The sequence below is a fragment of the Giraffa tippelskirchi genome, chromosome 5, assembly GCF_054371585.1.
Source record: "Giraffa tippelskirchi isolate mGirTip1 chromosome 5, T2T-mGirTip1v1.2.pri, whole genome shotgun sequence".
Lineage (NCBI taxonomy): Eukaryota > Metazoa > Chordata > Mammalia > Artiodactyla > Giraffidae > Giraffa > Giraffa tippelskirchi.
In genome coordinates, this window is record NC_137279.1 from 7,697,658 (window position 1) to 7,718,302 (window position 20,645).

General features: G+C 40.3%; 1 long non-coding RNA gene across 1 annotated transcript; it reads right to left on the reverse strand.

Annotated features, from left to right (window-relative positions):
- Positions 1-849: 849 nt before the first annotated feature.
- On the reverse strand, positions 850-3,677 carry LOC145504719 (uncharacterized). Its single transcript, XR_014052453.1, has 2 exons — positions 2,848-3,677; positions 850-2,380 (listed from the first exon to the last, which is right to left on the reverse strand). It is a non-coding gene; the product is annotated as an uncharacterized LOC145504719 (long non-coding RNA).
- Positions 3,678-20,645: the final 16,968 nt, after the last annotated feature.

The following is a 20,645-nucleotide window of genomic DNA, read 5'->3' on the forward strand; positions in this document are numbered from 1 at the left end:
GGCCCCTGGGATTTCCAGGGGATTGACCACAGCCCGGATGGTAACAGAAGCCACTTAGCCCACATGTTTCCCCAGACGGAGATCTGCCCCCAGTGAGGGTGCACTGGCTGATCCAAGATCTCCTTGGGAGGAAAAGACTTTCTAAAGAGACCAGCAAGAGAGCACTGGAGCTTGAAGGCAGCAAGCCCCACTGGCCTGGAAGAACTTAAGTGTCAGTTTCCTAGGGTGGGAGAAAAGTTGGAAGGACCCTGAAAGTTTTCTTCAGAGAGAGACCCCCTTCTTGAGGACACGTCTGGGCTGGTTACAGTTAGTGGCTACTTATAGTCCAGGATTTTCAGATTCTTCTAAGAACATCACTCTAAAGCAGTCTTTCTTCCATCAATAGCAGTGGCCTCTCATAATTGTGAAGTGTTAAAAGTTATGGAGAAGGCGATGGCAACCCATTCCAGTACTCTTGCCTGGAAAATCTCATGGACAGAGGAGCCTGGTAGGCTGCAGTCCATGGGGTCGCGAAGAGTCCGACATGATGGAGCGACTTCACTTTTCACTTTCATGCATTGGAGAAGGAAATGGCAACCCACTCCAGTGTTCTTGCCTGGAGAATCCCAGGGACGGCGGAGCCTGGTGGGCTGCCGTCTATGGGATCGCACAGAGTTGGACACAACTGAAGCGATTTAGCAGTAGCAGCAAAAGTTATGAGAAAGTTATATGTTAAAAGTTTTCTTATGGTGATAAAAGAACTCCTTTCCAAGGTGAGGGAGGGATGGAACAAAGGCAGTAGAGGGAACTGAGAGATGAACATGTGCTAGGTTGCTACAACAACTATAACAAATTATCCTAAACTTGGTAGCTTAAAACAATAGAAGTTTATTCTTTCACAGGTCTGGGAGGTCAGGAGTCCAAGGTCAAGGTTCTTTCTTGTAGCCCTGAGGGAAAAATCTGGTCCATGCCTCTGTCCTAACTTCTGGTGGCTGCTGCAATTCTAGGCGTTCCTTTGCCTGGAGATGCAACACTATGATCTCTTCACAGCACCCTCTTTACTGGGTATCTTCTCTCCTGTAACAAGACACTCGCCATTGGATTCAGGGCAAATCCTAATTAAGATCCTTATTTAATGACATCTGCAAAGCCTGTTTTTCCAAATCAGGCCACCTTCACAGGTTCTGGTAGACATCTCTTTGGGGGGAAATACAATTAACCAATATGTAAAGGAAAAACAAGTAAATGCAAATAAGAAAGGTAATCAACATCTCAATAACAATTGTAGAACAGATAAAATAGATTGGAATTACGAACTGGGAGTGACAGTATTGAATTATAGTCCAACAGCAAAAGAGACACAGATGTATAGAACAGTATTTTGGACTCTGTGGGAGAGGGTGAGGGCAGGATGATATGGGAGAATGGCACTGAAGCATGTGAATTATCACATGTGAAACGAATCGTCAGTCCAGTTTGATGCATGATACAGGGTGCTCAGGGCTGGTGCACCGGCATGACCCAGAGGGATGGGATGGGGATGGAGGTGGGAGGGGGGTTCTGGAAGGGGAACACATATGTACACCCATGGCGGATTCATGTCAATGTACGGCAAAACCAATACAATATTGTAAAGTAAAAAAAAAAAAAAAGAATTATAGTCCTAGTTAAGAGTCATTAATAACCCACTCCAGTATTCTTGCCTGGAGAATCCAATGGACAGAGGAGCCTGGCGGGCTACAGTTCACAGAGATGCAAAGAAGTCCATAGGGATACAACTGAAGCAACTTAGCAAGCACACACGCACAATAGTGATTCTGAGATCTTGGGCAAGATCCTCCCTTTTATAGACTCAATTGCTGCATCTTGAAAATGAGAAAATAGATGAAATGAGCTCTTGCAGCTCTGCTGTCCTATGGTTCCATTTGACAGTCTTCTAACTATCTCTCACGTGTTTATATATGTGCGTACACATGCACACATACACACACATGCATGCAAAGCACACGCCTCCCTACTGCAGATCAAGCTAGACACCTCGCAGACATCCAACTGAGTCTAGGATTTATACTTTCTTATGTGGGGAGTCTGGAATCTCACTTCCATTGTGTCATGTTTGACTTGGCCGGAGGAATTTATTTGGCAGCGCTTAAAAATGCCACACCTTTATATGCTGAGTTTTTCCACAGTCTTCTTGTCCTGGATTTCGGAACACTTCCTTTCCTCTTTTCCATTTAAGTATTTCAGTCTCTGGTCTTCAGCGTGTCCACTGTTCTCTCTGCCCTAGGAGTGGTCACGTCTCAGATGGTGCGTCTTGACTCTGGCAGATCACTCATAAAGAGGGTGATGGATAAAGGAGAGAGGCTTGGAAATTCCACAGCTTTGTTTCTTCATGGAATTCCTGATGGTATAATGATCAAGTATTGGAATTTACATCACAACCCTACTCCAGAAAACATGCATCTAACTGGGGTGAATTAACTGTGTTTTATTATCCCACACATCTACATGTGAGGGCTGGGCAAAGGGAGTCATGGAACACAGGATAAGAGCTGGAGAAACCGTGTACAATTGTTTCTATGTGTATGAATGCTTAGAAAATATAAATTTTGTGAGAGGACAGGGGTTACTATCTTGTTTACACCTGTACCCTCAGCACTAGCTGGAGCTGTGGCACATAGTAGGCACTCTTTACATTTCTGAGTATGAATAAAAATGAACATATGGATCAGACTCTTAGAGGAGTACAGATCCCATGCAATGCCTTCATTTCTGATTCATTTTCAGTAGATAGAAGTGTTAATAGGCTGACACTTATCTACTAAATAACTGATGATCTCAAAATGATTAAAAGTATTAAGGGAATACCTTCTGTTCCTTATTAGGTCTGGTGGTGGTTGTTTAATCACTCATTGTTCCACTCTTCGTGACTGTAGCCCGCCTCTGTCCACGGGATTCTTCAGGCAAGAATATTGGAGTGAGCTGTCATTTCCTCCTCCAGGGGGTCTTCCTGACTCAGGGATCAAACCCGGGTTTTCATGTGCTGCAGGCAATCTCCTGCATTGGAGGTGGATTCTTCACTGACTGAGCCACCAGGGATCACCATCAGCTCTTGAGTCAGTTCAGTCGCTCAGTCGTGTCCGGCTCTTTGCATCCCCGTGGAGTGCAGCATCCCAGGCTTCCCCGTCCATCACCAACTCCTGGAGCTTGCTCAAACTCATGTCCATGGAGTCGGTGATGCCATTAGCTCTGAGGTCCTCCCATTAATATGTTACTAAGAAAAATAGCCCTCTATGTTTTATGAATTTAGGTATTTCGATGTTGATTTTTCTTAAACTTCTATCTTTGCCTCCTCGTCCTCCTCACTGGGCACGCTCCTAAACACACACACACACACATCACACACAGGAGTAGCTGGGAAGGGTCTGGTCTCTGCCACCAGCTTGTCCGCAGAAGAAACAAACAGGTGGTCTGTGTGGCCACCTAGTGGAGCCTCTTCATCCCTGCAGTTCCTCAGAGCTTCTGAAGGCGCTGAGGGAAACTGAAGGCGCGAGGTTCTCTGAAGATTCCCCCCGACGTGCTTGGCGGATCGGGGTGGGGGAATGTTTGCCTGAGGAGAAAAGAGGCTGAGAAAGAAGGCGTACCCGGCTCGGGGGGCCGCCCCACCTCCTCAGGGATGGGTGGCCAAAGGCTGCCGCGCGCGCGGGAGGCTGGGCGAGCCTGACCCAGACGGCGGAAGTGATGTCATGGCCTCCTCCTCAGAGAAGCCTTTGAAACGGCGGGTGGGGGTGGGGACCGCGGAATGAGTGCCAGGGTGAGACAGAAAGTCCTTGTTTCCTGGAAAAGGTCAGCCTTTGAGAGACTTTTGAGCAAAGATCACTCCCCTCGATTTTCAACTCTCCATTCTAGTTCCTTTAGAGAATTGTTGTTTGGAGACTGAGAAACGGTAGTGATGGTGGAGGACAGAGAAGGAGCCAAAGTGTTGCTCAGAGAACAAGGCCAGCAAAACTCAGCAGCTGCTGGGAAATGGAGTCTGAATGAAGAATTAAGGCCATGAATGAGGCTCCTAGGAGAAGGCGCTTTAGAACCTTCGCACAGGGTCCTCAATTTACATAGGTCCCTGAGTTCTTTGCTGTTCAGTCGCTGAGTCACGTCCGACTCTTTGTGACCCTGATGGACTGCAGCACACCAGGCTCTCCTTTCCTTCACTATCTCCCAGGGTTTGTTCAGATTCATGTCCATTGAGTCAGGGATACTGTCTAACCATCTCATCCTCTGTCACTCCCCTTCTCCTTCTGCCTTCAATCTTTCCCAGCATGAAGTTCTTTTCCAGTGAGTTGGCTGTTATCAGGTGGCCGAAGCGCTGGACCATAAAGAAGGCTGAGCGCCGAAGAATTGATGCTTTTGAACTGTGGTGTTGGAGAAGACTCTTGAGGGTCCCTTGGACTGCAAGGAGATCAAACCAGTAAATCCTAAAGGAAATCAGTCCTGAATATTCATTAGAAGGACTGATACTGAAGCTGAAACTCCAATGCTTTGGCCACCTGATGTGAAGAACTGTCGCCTTGGAAAAGACCCTGATGCTGGGAAAGATTGAAGGCAGGAGGAGAAGGGGATGACAGAGGATGAGATGGTTGGATGGCATCACTGACTCAATGGATGTGAGTTTGAGTAAACTCTGGGAGTTGGTGATGGACAGGGAAGCCTGGTGTGCTACAGTCCATGGGGTCACAGAGTCGGACATGACTGAGCAACTGAACTGAACTGAAAGTATTGGATCTTCAGCTTCAGCGTCAGTCCTTCCAATGAGTTTTCATGGTTGATTTCCTTTAGGACTGACTGGTTTGATCTCCTTGGATCACAGCCTTGTTGTGATGAAGGGGCTTGTGTAACTCAATGAAGCAGTGAACCTTGCTGTGTAGGGCCACCTGAGAAGGACAGATGATAGTGAAGAGTTCTGACAAAATGTGGTCCACTGGAGGAGGGAATGGGAAACCACTCCAGTATTCTTATCTCCAGAACCCCATGAACAGTATGATCTCTGAGTACTGGGTCCCAAGAAGGGGGTGACGCTGGGAGATGGAAGTATTAATACAAGATCAGCGCTGATGAGACACACGCCATTACCAACACCTTCCCCCAGTTTCACAGGCATCCTGCAGGTGCCACCATAAATGAGACTATTGGGAGTTGTCACCTTTCCTTTGCTAATTTTATCAAGTTTTGCCTAAGTGTGCACCACATTGGGAATCACCTCTAGCCCTGGCTCCTGCCTTTACCCAGATAACTCTGTGTTAGCCCTTCTCATAAGCCCGCAAAGTCTCCCTATCCATCCTTAAGTCTCTCCATTTAAAATAAGAAGAACTTGTCCTGATGTCCGCGCTTCTCCACATCCACTCTCCAAAGCGTAGTTTATTCTGACCCCTCTGTCCTTACCCCATTCCCATCTGGTATCTGACCATTCCATGGAAATCGCCCATTTAGAGATGGCTCATGACTTTCTCAGTGCCAAATCTAAATGCCTTATTACTAATAACATGTTGATTGATACTTCTTACAGTCACAGCCCCTGGTGTTCAAGAATATAACTGACTTCAGACCAAGAACTCAGCCTCCAATGTCTGCTTGGCAACATAATACATAGCTTTTCCTAATTTAACTCAGACAATTCTGTTTTATTTTTTGATCAGTTTATAGGCACTGACTTGGGGGACAATGATTCAAAAATTAGCTTTGTTCCAGGTAGTTCTGTTTTCTAAGTAACTGTATTATATATCACTTTGTCCTTTCTATTATGGTAAGAATAACATAACATAATAAAAGTATCTGTTTTTTTATTGACATGTAATTGACATATAATGTTATATTAGTTTCAGGTGTACAACATAAAGATTTGGTACTTGTATATATTATGAAATGATCATCACAATGAGTCTAGTTAATATACATCATCAAATATAATTTTTGTCTTGTGATGGACACTTTTAAGATTTACTCTATTAGTAACTTTCACGTATGCAGTATGGTGTTATTAACTATAGTCACCATGCTCTACCATACATCCTCATGACTTATTTATCTTATAATGGGAAGTTTGTACCTTTTGACCCCCTTCACCCAGGTCCCATCACTTCATGACAAATAGATGAGGAAACAATGGAAACAGTGAGAGACTTTATTTTGGGGGGCTCCAAAATCACTGCAGTTGGTGATTGCAGCCATGAAATTAAAAGATGCTTGCTCCTTGGAAGAAAAGCTGTGACCAACCTAGACAGAATATTAAAAAGCAGAGACATTACTTTGCCAACAAAGATCTGTCTAGTCAAAGCTATGGATTTTCCCAGTGGTCATGTGTGGATGTGAGAGTTGGACTATAAAGAAAACTGAGCGCCGAAGAATTGATGCTTTTGAACTGTGGTGCTGGAGAAGACTCTTGAGAATCCCTTGGACGACAAGGAGATCCAACCAGTCCATCCTAAAGGAAATCAGTCCTGAATATTCATTGGAACGACTGATGCTGAAGCTGAAGCTCCAATATTTTGGCCACCTATGCAAAGAACTGACTCCTTGGAAAAGACCCTGATGCTGGGAACGATTGAAGGCAGGAGGAGAAGGGGATGACAGAGGATGAGATGGTTGGATGGCATCACCGACTTGATGGACATGAATTTGAGCAAGCTCTGGGAGTTGGTAATGGACAGGGAAGTCTGGCGTGCTGCAGTCCATGGGGTTGCAGAGAGTTGGACACGACTGAGCTACTGAACTGAACCCCTTGCCCCTGCCTCTGGCAACCACAATTTGTTCTCTGATTCTATGAGCTTGGTTTTTGGTTTGGTTTTGTTTTTTAGATTCTACATATAAGCAAGATCTTAGAGTATTTGTTTTTCTGTGTCTGACTTATTTCACTTAGCATAATGGCATCATCAACTCAACAGATGTGAGTTTGAGCAAGCTCCAGGAGTTGGTGATGGACAGGGAAGCCTGACATGCTGCAGTCCATGGGGTCACAAAGAGTCGGACACAACTGAGTGACTGAACTGAACTGAATGGCCTCAAGGTCCATCCATGTTATTGCAAATGCCAAGATTGCATTTTTTAAAAAAAATTGGTGTATAGTTGATTTATTAGTTTCAGGTGTGCAACAAAGTGATATGATATTTTTATAGATTATACTCCATTTAAAGTTATTATAAAATATTGGTTATACTCCCTGTGCTTATATTACATGTTTGTATCCTATTTATTTTTTATTATTCTTTAAGTTAATTTTATTTTTATATATTTACTTATTTTTGTCTGTGCTGGGTCTGTGCTGCTGCATGGGCTTTTCTCTAGTTGTAGCAAGCAGGGGCTATTCTCTAGTTGTGGTACATGGGCTTCTCATTGCAGTGGCTTCTCCTGTTGCAGATCACGGGCTCTAGGGAGCTCGGGCCTCAGTAGTTGTGCATCCTGGGCTCTAGAGAACAGTCTTAATAGTTTGGTACCTGGGCTTAGTTACTCCGCGGCATCGGGGATCCTCCTGTGTCAGGGACTGAACCCGTGTCCCCTGCACTGGCAAGTAGATTCCTCACCCCTGAGCCACCAAGGAAGCCCCTGTATTCATTTTACACCTAGTGGTTTGTACCTCTTAATTCCTTTCCCCTGTCTTGCCTCTTTCCTTTGTTTTTTATATCTCTGAGTCTGTTTCTGTTTTGTTATATTCATTTGTTTTATTTTTCAGATTTCACATATAAGTGAAAACATGCAGTATTTGTGTTTCTCTGCTGGATTTACTTCACTAAGCTTAATACCATCCAGGCCCATCCATGTTATTACAAATGGGAAGTTTTCATTCTTTTTTATGGTTGAATAACATTCCATTGTACATATATGCCACATCTTCTTTTTCCCTTCATCTGTTGATGGATACTTAGATTGCTTTCATATCTTGGCTATTGTAAATAATACTGCTGTGAACATTGGGATGCATGTGTCTTTCTGAATTAGTGTTTTTGTTTTCTTCAGTGTATACACAGGAGTGGAATTGCTGGATCACATGATAGTTCTGTTTTTAGATTTTTGAGGAATCTCCATACTGTTTCCCATAGTGACTATAGCAATTTACATTCCCATCAGCAGTTCACTAGAATTACCTTTTCTCCACATCCTCACCATCTATTATCTGTTATTTTCGATGACAGCCATTCTGACAGTTGTGAGGTGGTATCTCTTTGTGGTTTTGATTTGAATGTTGTTGATAATTAGTGACATTGAGCATCTTTTCATGTGCCTGTTGGCCATCTACATGTCTTCTTTGGAAAAATGTTTATTCAAGTCTTCTGCCCATTTTGTAATGAGATTGTTTGCTCTTTTCATATTGAGTTGTATGAGCTCTTTGTATATATTGATGCAAATATCTTCTCTCATTCAGTAGGCTGTCTTTTCATTTTACTGATGGTTCCCTTTGCTGTGCAAAAACTTTAAAATTTAATTAGGCCCCCTTTGTTTATTTCTGCTTTTCCCTTGCCTGAGGATACAGATAAAAAAAAAAAAATATCACCAAGACTTATGTCAAAGAGTGTCCTGCCATATTTTCTTCTAAGAGTTTTTATGGTTTCTAGTGTTACATTGAGGCCTTTAATCTATTTTGAGTTTTTTTGTATATGGTGTGAGAAAGTGTTGTAATATTGTTTTACATGGAGCTGTCCAGTTTTCCTAACACCACTTATTGAAGAGCCTCTTTTCCCCATTGTATATTTTTGCCTCCTTTGTTGTAGGTTAACTGACCATATGTGCATGGGTTTATTTCTGGGCTTTCTATTCTTTTCTGTTGTTGTGTGTCTGTTTTTGTGCCAGTACCAAATTGTTTCAATTACTGTAGCTTTGTAGCATAGTCTGAAGTTTTAGGTAGTGTGATACTTTCAGATTTGTTCTTTTTTCTCAAGATAGCTTTGACTATTTGGTGTCTTTTGTGGTTCTAAGGAAAGTTATGTATTATTTGTTCTAATCCTGTGAAAAATGTCATGGGTATTTTGATAGAGATTGCACTAAATCTGTAGATTTCTTTGGTTAGTATGGACATTTTAACAATAGTAATTCTTCCAATCCATGAACACAGGGTAACTTTTCATTTATTTGTATTGTCTTCAATTTCCTTCATCAGTGTCTTATAGTTTCCCAAGTATATGTCTTTCACTTCCTTGGTTAAGCTTATTCATAGATACTATATTCTTTTTGATGCAATTTTTAATGGTATTGTTTTCTTGCTTTCTCTTTCTGACAGTTTATTACTAGTGTACAGAAAAGCACAGATTTCTGTGTAGCAATCTGTATCCTGAAACTTTACTGAAATCATTTATTAGTACTAATAGTATTGTGGTGGAGACTTTAGGGGTTTCTATCAATATATATGCTATCGTGTCATCTACAAACAGTACAGTTTTACTTCTTCCTTTTCAATTTGGATGCCTTTTATTTTTTTTTATTGCTTGATTGTTGTGGCTAGGACTTCCAATACTATGTTAAATAGAAATGGCATGAGTGAGCATCCTTGTCTTGTTCCTGATTTTAGAGGAAAATCTTTCTTTTTTTTTTTTCTTTTACCATTGAGTATGATGTTAACTGTGGCTTTGTTATAAAAGGTCTTTATTATGTTGAAATATGTTCCCTCTATACCAACTTTGATGTGAATTTTAAAAATCATCAATGGGTGCTGAATTTTGTCAAATGCTTTTTCTGCATCTATTGAGATTACTATGTGATTTTTATCCTTCAGTTTGTTAATGTGGTATTTCACATTGATTGATTTGCAGATATTGAACTATCTTTGCATCTCTGGAATAAATCTCACTTGATGATCATGGTGTTTGATCCTTTGTATATATTGTTGAATTTGGTTTGCTAATAATTTGTTGAGGATTTATGCATATATTTCATTTGTGATTGAGTTTTATATATATATACTTAAAATAAGTAATTTATATATATATAACTTTTTCTTTATCCATTCATCCATAGATAGACACTTAGTTTGTTTCCATATCTTGGCTGTGTAAATGATGTTGCAATGAACATGGGGGTACATATATCTTTTTGAGTTAAACTTTTCATTTTCTTCAGATAAATAGCCAGAAGTGGAATTGCTGAATTATGGTACTTCTTTTTTTTTTTTTTTTTTGAGGTATCTGCATACTGTTTTTTGTTTGTTTGCTTGTTTCTAAGCTTTTTCTTTTATTTATTTACTTTTGGCTCCACTGAGTCTTTTAGCTGCACGGAGGTTTTCCCTAGTTGTGGTGAGTGGGGGCTACTCTTTGCTGTGGTGTGTGGGCTTCTCACTGCAGTGGCTTCTCTTGTTGCTGAGCAGGGGCTCTAGAATGTGGGCTCAGTGGTTGTGGTCCTGGTCTTAGTTGCCCTTCAGCATGTGGAATCTTCCTGGACCAGGGATTGAACATGTGTTCCCAGCATTGGCAGGTGAATTCTTAACCACTGGACCACCAGGGAAGTTCCCTCCGTGCTGTTTTCTAATTCTCTTTTAAAACAGGATTAAAACATAATCTCTTTGAGGTAGCTATTTGGGAGTTTCCTTCTCTTTAGTCCTTCTCCTTCTTTCAGTCTTTGTAGTTTTAAAGGACATCTGCCATCTGTCTGGAGAGTAGAGCTTAAGTCTACCCTGTTTTGGGGAGGAAAGCAATGTCTGGCTCACCATGATGCTCTGTCCACTGATGGCAAATCTTCCTACATGGCGCCATTCTTCTGAGCCAGCATCAGTTCCTGAAGTCCAAGTTTCCATCATTGCCTCTCCTTGCCTATTTCATCCTAGTCTAGACTCTGGGTTTTTCAAGTCTATTTGGCTCACTCAGGGTCTCATATTCCTTTCTCTTGGTGGCCACAACAAATTTTCACATCTTTTCCCACCTTGGCAAGATGCCTAGAATTCTGTGTAACCATCTAAGTTACAGTTTTTGTGTTCTCCTAGCACCATTCTGGATGTAGCAGTTCTCCCAGGAGCTGTTGTTCTTCCTGGGACATTCTGAGAGGACAGACACATGTGCCCTCTGCTATGGCATTCCTGGCATGTGCAAACTTCATTGACTGTGGCTACAGTAGGGAACACATTTCATATCATGACTGACTACATGCATACAACAGCTTAATGAAACAATATTTACCATTACTCCTTGCAACGTACTCTGGTATTTTCTATTCCATTCCATTCATTCTGGTTTTAGCCCAATACACCAATTTTGTTATCTAAGAGTAGGTCTCAACCCACAGTTTGAAAAACATTGCCCTAACAGTGAGTTTCTATCAGTCACTAGCCCTGGGATTTGGTTCGTGGGGTATACACTGGGCCCCATGCCAAAAATCAGGAAATAGTTTCACACTTGCTTTGTTCTTTCTCAAAATGCACAGCTTTTGGCATACAAGAACGTCCTGCTTTTCACGATGTTGACTCTACTATGAGTTTAAAATAGATCCATTCAGACCTTCAACAGACTTGTTATTTTCAGCTTTTTCTACTCCTTGTCAGAGAACAGTGTGCCTAGACTATGACAGAATAATAGAGGAAATAGTGGAAAGAAGCAGAAAGAAATCAAACCTCAGTTAATATTTTCAAACATCTTATGTTCTGTTGCTCATGGTAATAATAATAGTTGATAATGATTGAGTGCATATTATCAGTCAGGCACTGTGCTTAGCATTTCACATTTATTATTTCAGTTAATCCTCATACCATCTCAATGATATGGTACAAATATTATCCCCATTTTATAAAAAAAATGAAGGCCAACCTAAATTTGACTGTTCCCTCTCTCAACATCTAAAGACCATTTCTCATTTCTACTTCCTACTTTAGGCTTATTCCACCTCCATAAGATGAGGGGTGGGGACTAGACTGTCTCAGCTAAAAAAGAGCTCAACAACCCTACACAAGGCACAGTTGCTTTCTATGAAGTCTGAAAAGTAATGGTCTGTTGTAAGCTTGCAGTTTGACCTGCACACAATCTCTTCTGTTCTCTTAGTCACTTCCCATCCAGTGCTTCCTATGGTCTAAAACTCAAGGTCATCTACAATTCCGTCCCGAACTAAGAAGGGACTGGGAGCCCTTCCTGATTCTTATCAAACTGGAGGCCCTCACAGGAAATGACTCTTGCAGCTTCTCTTTATCTTTTCTAAAACCCACATCTATCGAAGGGAGAAAGATGTCTGGATAATGCAAACAAGAGATAAATCACAAACTGTTAATTCTTGCCCCTTCCAAATTGGCTCGTTGATGTATCCAGCAAATGTTTGTTGACTGTGTCCTAGGCACTATGCTACGGACTTCTGGAGATTTGGTGGTGAACAGGACAGGTCAAACTCTTGCCCTTCTGGAGTTTATATTCTAGAGGCAGGGGTCTCCAACCTCTGGGCTGAGGACCAGTACCCGCCCCCCACCCCCCATCAGATCATCATCAGCATTAGATTAGAAATAAAGGGCGCAATTAATGTAATGCACTTGAATCATCCCCAAACCATCCCCTCCCCTTACTCAGTTTGTGGAAAAACTGTCTTCCCTGAAACTGATACCCGGTGCCAAAAAGGCTGGGGACGACCGCATAGGGGCTGCTTTCAGGGCAGGGTAGACACTGACAGCTCTGGTGCTTTTTGACCTTCTCTCAAATCACACCTCCCAGGAAGAATGCTTTTTGCATAACAGAGAAGTTTACTCCTTCTCTTCTCTTTTCCCCACCTAACAGGATAAAAAAGTTTTGTAAAATAACACTTACTTTTACTACATTAAAAAACATGTAAAATTAAAATTATCTTATTAATACTTGAATGCAGCATAGAAAAAATGCCCAAATAAGCAATACAAAATCAAAAATTAGGCAAGATTTTATTTAGTGCACTTGGTGCTTGTAAGCCTCTCAGTTCATTCCTGTCCAGAACATACAAGGACAATACTCTGCGTATCAGTGCACAAGCCTGTTTCTCTCCTTTGTTTTAATCAGTTTTACAGTTTGAAAATCATGGTTCATACCATAATGGTAATAGTGATGCACTCTTTTTACCTGGCAATGGGGAGTCTTCTTTAATCCCACCCTAAAATTGCTAGCAAATTTAATGCCTTATGATCATCCTTCAGTAAAAATGAAGAACTAAGCTGCAATAATTCATCTGCCTCTTTGGGGTACCACGTTTAGGTCAATGATTCAGAATTTTCAAAAAGAAAATAGTTTTTTCATCTGAAGGAATTTTCCTAATATTTATCATTTCTCTTCTGGAAAATAATGATTACAGATTTGAAACTGAGACATAGAATATAACAATACCCCTATCCAGACGGGTTCCAAATTGGGAAAGGAGTACGTCAAGGTTATATATTGTCGTCCTGCTTATTTAACTTGTATGCAGAGTACATCATGAGAAATGCTGGAGTCAAGATTGCCGGGAGAAATATCAATAACCTCAGATACGCAGATGACACCACCCTTATGGCAGAAAGCGAAGAAGAACTAAAGAGCCTCTTGATGAAAGTGAAAGAGGAGAGTGAAAAAGCTGGCTTAAAACTCAACATTCAAAAAACTAAGATCATGGCATCTGGTCCCATCACTTCATGGCAAATAGATGGGGAATCAGTGCAAACAGTGAGAGACTTTATTTTCTTGGGCTCCAAAATCACTGCATATGGAGACTGCAAGCCATGAAGTTAAAAGATGCTTGCTCCTTGGAAGAAAAGTTATGACCAACCTAGACAGCATATTAAAAAGCAGAAACATTACTTTGTCAACAAAGGTCCATCTAGTCAAAGCTATGGCTTTTCCAGTAGCCATGTATGGATGTGAGATTTGGGCTACGAAGTAAGCTGAGCACTGAAGAATTGATGCTTTTGAACTGTGGTGTTGGAGAAGACTCTTGAAAGCCCCTTGGACAGCAAGGAATTCAAACAAGTCAATTCTAAAGGAAATCAGTCCTGAATATTCATTGGAAGGACTGATGCTGAAGCTGAAGTTCCAATACTTCGGCCACCTATGGGAAGAACTGACTCCTTGGAAAAGACCCTGATGCTGGGAAAGACTGAAGGCAGGAGGAGAAGGGGATGACAGAGGATGAGATGGTTGGATGGCATTGCCAACTCGATGGATATGAGTTTGAGCAAGCTCTGGGAGTTGGTGATAGACAGGGAAGCCTGGTGTGCTGCAGTCTATAGGGTTGCAAAAAGTCGGACACGACTGAGCAACTGAACTGAATTTGATTTCAGTTCCTGTCCTTACTGTCCTTTTCAATACGTTGCAAAAATACTGGCAACAAAAAGGAGCTTGGGTGATTGCTTTCATGTCTTACTTGCCATAACAACATGTCACTTGGAATCCTGGGTATGTTTAGCTTGTTGAATTATCGTGTTGTTTTCTCCCTGAAGTTATAAATTTCAGTTCATTAAAAATATCAATATCAGTTAAATATACTAATTCTAAATCCAAAATATCATCTCTAAAAATGAGATTGCTTGCCAAATGAGATTGCTTTTCCACTAGAAAAATGTGACTGTCATTTCAGGGTTTACTTATTATGCTTAATACTTCCCCTTGGGTTCCCTTAGGACAACCAATGATCTTTATTCAGTGTGCTTTAGCAGGAGGGTCTGGCTAACTCCAGTCTGAACAAAACACATCAATATTTTGGCTAGTCCATGAACTGTCTTTAATATATATAACAACCTTCATCGTGTTTTTTTTTTTTAACACTTCCATGAGATTCAGCAGAATCATTTCTAGATATAAGTAGAATTCCTATGATGCTGATTTCTAAGCACAAGTGTTATTAGTAGATTTAACAATATTCAAATAACTTTTTGTTTTCTAGCCATTTCTGATGGTTCCATTTCTCATACTTTCTTTATTATTTTTCCAGTTTAATAGATACTGATCAATGAAGCATTTTTTCAAGTTTTGTTAATATATCTGATCCAATGTATGTGAAGTTAAATTTAAACTCACATAGACACACACGCATACACACACACATCCCTTGTCATCCTGCATAAACTAGAAGAGCTGAATAACTTAGAGCATCCATGCTATTTTGGGGATGGATCTCAGACTTAATACTGTATTTTAACCACATGAGGAGCATGGCTTTGGAAGATTCTGCAGTAACGCAGACCTAACTAGAAACAGTATTATCCCAAAGAGTTGTAAATATTAATTTGTCAGCTGGTTTAGCATTAAAAAATCACACTCACCATTTCTATTCATGTTAATGTTTTAACATCTATATGAGCCATTTTTTCTTTTGCCAAACCATATGCAACAGAAATCTTATTAACAGTCTGTAAAACAACTAAGAAATTGTGCCAATACTTATTTGTCTTTTGTTTTCATTTAAAAGTGTTTGAGAGGCTTGTTGACAAGTTCAGTATGCTATGCTTCAAAGAGTCCTCTTAGATCTGAAGGCGTTATTACAAATAATATATTGGGATTTGTCACTTTTGTTGGATTTTACTTACTGAAAAAAATACTGTAAATAATCTGCCTCACAAAATCTTCCAATCTTTTTTTTCTTTTTAGCATCACCTCCAACGAACTTGAAGCTTACTATTAGAGCTGATATTTTTCTCAAGATTGTCTGCAGTTCTAGATATCTGGAGGTTGAACTGGGATGTTCCTCTGATTTTCCCTTCATCATTCTTTTCTCTTATAATGGTAGGGAGAAATCCCATTAAAGGGAAATCATGCTAATTTAATTAAATGTACATTTGATACAAACCTGAAGCATATCCTATTTGATAATGTCCTTTCAGAAAAATCTTTTTACAATGAAGTCTGCATAATGTTAATATAAAATATGTTTTGTTAATTGTCCTGTAATGATGGTCATACTCACATCATATACCAAAAACTCAAATGAGATATTTATTAGTAGAAGACAGAATAACTTGTACTAGTCAACTGAAATTCATCATAACCTTCCATTATTTTTCTTAATTCTGTTCACAGCAACTGGATTCAGTATTTCCGACAAGTTCACAATTCTTAATAAAACTCCAATGATGTGTTCCTTCTATTCTACTCTATTCTATTGCACTTTGTTAAAAAAATTAAGTCTGGTTATAACCCATTAGCTTTATTTTACAATCTACAAATGTATTATGTCTTACCATTAGCCTGAATAATACTGGCATAGATAATAAACATGTGAAAAAAAAAAACCAAGAGACGTTCAGAGAGTGGTAGTGCTACAGGAAAATATAAAAGAATGATGTGATAGAATAGCGAATGACTGGGTAAGGAGAAATTTTACCAGTATGGTCAGGAAAGGTTTCTCAGAGGACGTGACATTAAATTGTGTTCTTTAGAATCTAGGCTACTGATATGAACCCATTCCTCAGTATTTATGGGTAGTTTGAATTATGTTATTTTAAATATGTTTATTATTTGTTAGCTGTCATGGGTATATTTAATGAATCCCCAGCTACACTACAACCTCCTGCAGGACAAGCCTTTTTTCCACTTAAAAAAAAAACTCTCCCAGCATTCAGTCTGTGCTGTGTGTGAAGTAGATGCTGAACAATCGCTAGGTCAAGGCTAACTCTTGCAAATGGCCATCAAGCGGAGCTGACATCCTTGCATGCAGGTGGAGCCGATGAGAGCCTGTGCCAGGTGGTGAGGGCTGAGAAGGCCCTTGAATCTTCCCCATTATTGCCTGTGCCAGGAATTTCATAATTAGAAATTCACTCCTTTGTCTTTAAGCCTTTATCAATTAAGTCTTAACAACCATTTGTGCCTCTATGGAAGGAGTATAATTTCTATGAGTCATAGTTGAATTTACAAAGAAGAGTTGGCTGGTTAATCCCTCCTAAGCACCAGTCCTGCAGTCTGGAGAGTGGCTCCCAGGTGCTCAGCATTGCCTGTCTAGACAGGAGGCCCCACCAGACTATGCAGGCCCCACTAACTAAGAGGTCCAGAGAGAAAACAGACCCAGTGAAGGCACCTGATTAATGACTTCAGGATTAAAATAATGGTATAAAGAGTGACTGACCATTAATTACCCACATTTACATGCTAATTTTGATATTTTTGCTTTAAAGAGACATAATACCAAGTCAGAAATTAGTTTCCTGTTTTAAACCTCAATTATCATCAATTTTGGTCAATTTACTCTAGCCTCGGTTTGCTTCTCAACTCCAGGGAGGAATCTCTCTGACTCTACTTGAGTGGTCAGAATAGAAGTCTTCCAAGGCAAGGCAGCTCTGGCAATATCTGGGCCCTGGAGTGGCCCTTCAGCTGGGAATCAGGGAGTGCCAGAACCCTGATGCTTTGCTCTGAGACAGGCACAGATCACTGAAGGTCAGATAATCGCACCTGTGTGTAAAGCATTGGGCGGGGGTGTCCTCTTCTCTTTTCTCCTGGTGTTTAGATTCTGATCTATCTTACCTCTCACTTCCAACAGGAACTGAATATCCAACCATCCATTCTTTCCCTTCTACAAACTCTGGTGTTTCAACAAATAGTGTTGAGAAAACTGAAGATTCATATGCAAAAGAATGAATCTGGACCCTAACTTTACATCATATACAAAAATTAACACAAAATGGGTCAAACATCTACTATAAAGAACCCAAACTATAAATTATTGGAAGAAAACAGGGAAACACTAGGGGGAAAAGTTTCATAGCATTGGATTTGACAATGATTTTCTGGGTATGACACCCAAAGAGCTGACAACAAAGTAAAAAATAGATAAATTGGACTTTATCAAAATTAAAAAGTCATAAAGTTGGGACTTCCCTGGTGGACCAGTGGCTAAAACTCCTCGTTCTGAAATGCAGGGGGTCTGGATTCGATCCCTGGCCAGGGAACTAGATCTCATATGCTGCAACTAAAGATCCTGCATGCTACAACTAAGACCCAGGGCAGCCAAGTAAATAAATACAAATAAATATATTTTTTTAAAGTCATAAAATTAAAATTTCTGTGGACACAGGCAACAGAGTGAAAGGGCAACCCACAAATGGGGAGAAAATAATATATTTGACAAATCATATACTTGCAAATCATGTATCCGTCATGTATCCGATATCTAGAATATATAAAGATCTCCTCTAACAGCTCAACAAAAAGACAATCTGATTAAAAAATAGGCCAAAGGATTGAATACACATTTCTCCAAAGAAGACTTGTAAATGGTCAATAAGCACATGAAAGATGGTCAGTATCATCATTGCTGTTGTTCAGTCTCTAAGTCCTGTCCGATTGCAGCACAACAGGCTTCCCTGTCCTGCACTATCTCCTGGAATTTGCTCAAACTTCTGTCCATTGAATTGGTGATGCCATCCAACCATCTCATCCTCTGTTGCGCCCTACTCTTTTGCCTTCAATCTTTCCCAGCGTTCGGGTCTTTTCCACTGAGTCAGCTCTTTGCATCAGGTGGCCAAAGTATTGGAGCTTCAGATTCAGCATCAGTCCTTCCAATGAACATTTAGGGTGGATTTCCTTTAGGATTGACTGGTTGGATTTCCTTGCAGTCCAAGGGACTCTCAAGAGTCTTCTCCAGCACCACAGTTCAAAAGCATCACTTTTTCAGTGCTCAGCCTTCTTTATGGTCCAACTCTCACATCCATACACAACTACTGGAAAAACCATAGCTTTGACTCTACAGATATTTTTCAGCAAAGTGATGTCTCTGCTTTTTAATACGCTGTCTAGGTTTGTCATAGCTTTTCTTCCAAGGAGCAACCTTCTTTTAATTTCATGGCTGCAGTCACCATCTGCAGTGATTTTGGAGCCCCCCCAAAATAAAGTCTCTCATTGTTTCCATTGTTTCCCCATCTATTTGGCATGAAGTGATGGGACCAGATGCCATGATCTTCATTTTTTGAATGTTGAGTTTTAAGCTAGCCCTTTTCCACTCTCCTTTCATCCTCATTAAGAGACTCTTTAGTTCCTCTTCACTTTCTGACATTAGAGTGGTATTATCTGCATATCTGAGGTTGTTGATATTTCTCCCTGTAATCTTGATTCCAGTTTGTGATTCATCCAGCCTGGCATTTCGCATGATGTACTCTACATGTAAGTTAAACAAGCAGGGTGACAATATACAGCCTTGATGTACTCCTTTCCCAATTTTGAACCAGTACGTTGTTCCATGTCTGGTTCTAACTGTTGTTTCTTGTCCTGCAAACAGGTTTTTTAGGAGGCAGGTAAGGTGGTCTGGTATTCCCATCTCTTTAAGAATTTTCCACAGTTTGTTGTGATCCACACAATCAAAGGCTTTAGTGTAGTCAATGAAGCAGAAGTAAATTTTTTTTTTTTGAATCCCCTTGCTTTTTCTATGATCCAACAGATGTTGGCAATTTGATCTCTGGCTCCTCTGCCTTTTCTAGATCCAGCTTGTACATCTGGAAGTTCTCAGTTCATATACTTTGAAGCCTAGCTTGAAAGATTTTGAGCATTACCTTGGTAACATGTGAAATGAATGCAAGTGTACAGTAGTTTGAACATTCTTTGGCATTGCCTTTCTAATTGGAATGAAAACTGACCTTTTCCAGTAGTGTGGCCCCTGCTGAGTTTTCCAGATTTGCTGGCATATTGACTATAGCACTTTAATACTATCATCTTTTAGGATTTTAAATAGCTCAGCTGGAATTCCATCATCTCCACCAGCTTTGTTCATAGCAATGCTTCCTAATACTTTGACTTCACACTCCAGGATGTCTGACTCTAGGTGAGTGACCACACTGCCATGGTTATCTAGGCCATTAAGACCTTTTTTGTATAGTTCTTCTGTGTATTCTTGCCATCTCTTCTGCTTCTGTTAGGTCCTTGCTGTTTCTGTCCTTTATTGTGCCCATCTTTGAATGAAATGTTCCCTTAGTATCTCTAGTTTTCTTGAAGAGATTTCTAGTCTTTCCCATTCTATTGTTTCCCTCTATTTCTTTACATTGTTCACTTAAGAAGGCTTCTTCTCTCCCTTGATATTCTCTGGAACTCTGCATTCAGTTGGGTATTTCCTTCCCTTTCTTCTTTGCCTTTCATTTCTCTTCTCAGCTATTTGTAAGGCCTCCTCAGACAACCACTCTGCCTTCTTGCATTTCTTTTCTTTGGGGATAGTTCATTGATTATTAGAGAAATGTAAATCAGAATCACAATGATGGATCATCTCATACCCATTAGGATGGTTGCTATCAAAAATCAAAGAAACAAAAAACAAATAAATTCCCAAAAAACAGCACTGGTGAGGATGTGAGAACTTGTAATCCTTGTGTACACTGGTGGGAAAGTAAAATGTAAAAGTGTGCAGTGGCTGTGCAAAACAGTATGACTGTTCCACAAAAAAATGAAAAAACAGAATTACTATGTGATCCAGCAATTCCACTTCTCCTTATAAACCTAGAAGAATTGGAAGCAGAGTCTGGAGGAGGTATTTGTATACCCATGCGCATAACAGCATTATTCATAATAGCCAAAAGGCAGAAGCAACCCTAGTGTCTACTGACAGAGAATGGATAACAGTTGTATATATATACAATGTATGTAGTATCCAGCCTTAAAAAGGAAGGAAATTCTGACACATGCTACAATAAAGCTAAGCCCTGAAGGCATTATGTTAAGTGAAATAAACCACTCTCAGAGGACAAATGCTGTATGATTCCACTTACATAAGTGACCTAGGGTAGTCAAATTCATAGACAGAAAGTAGAATGG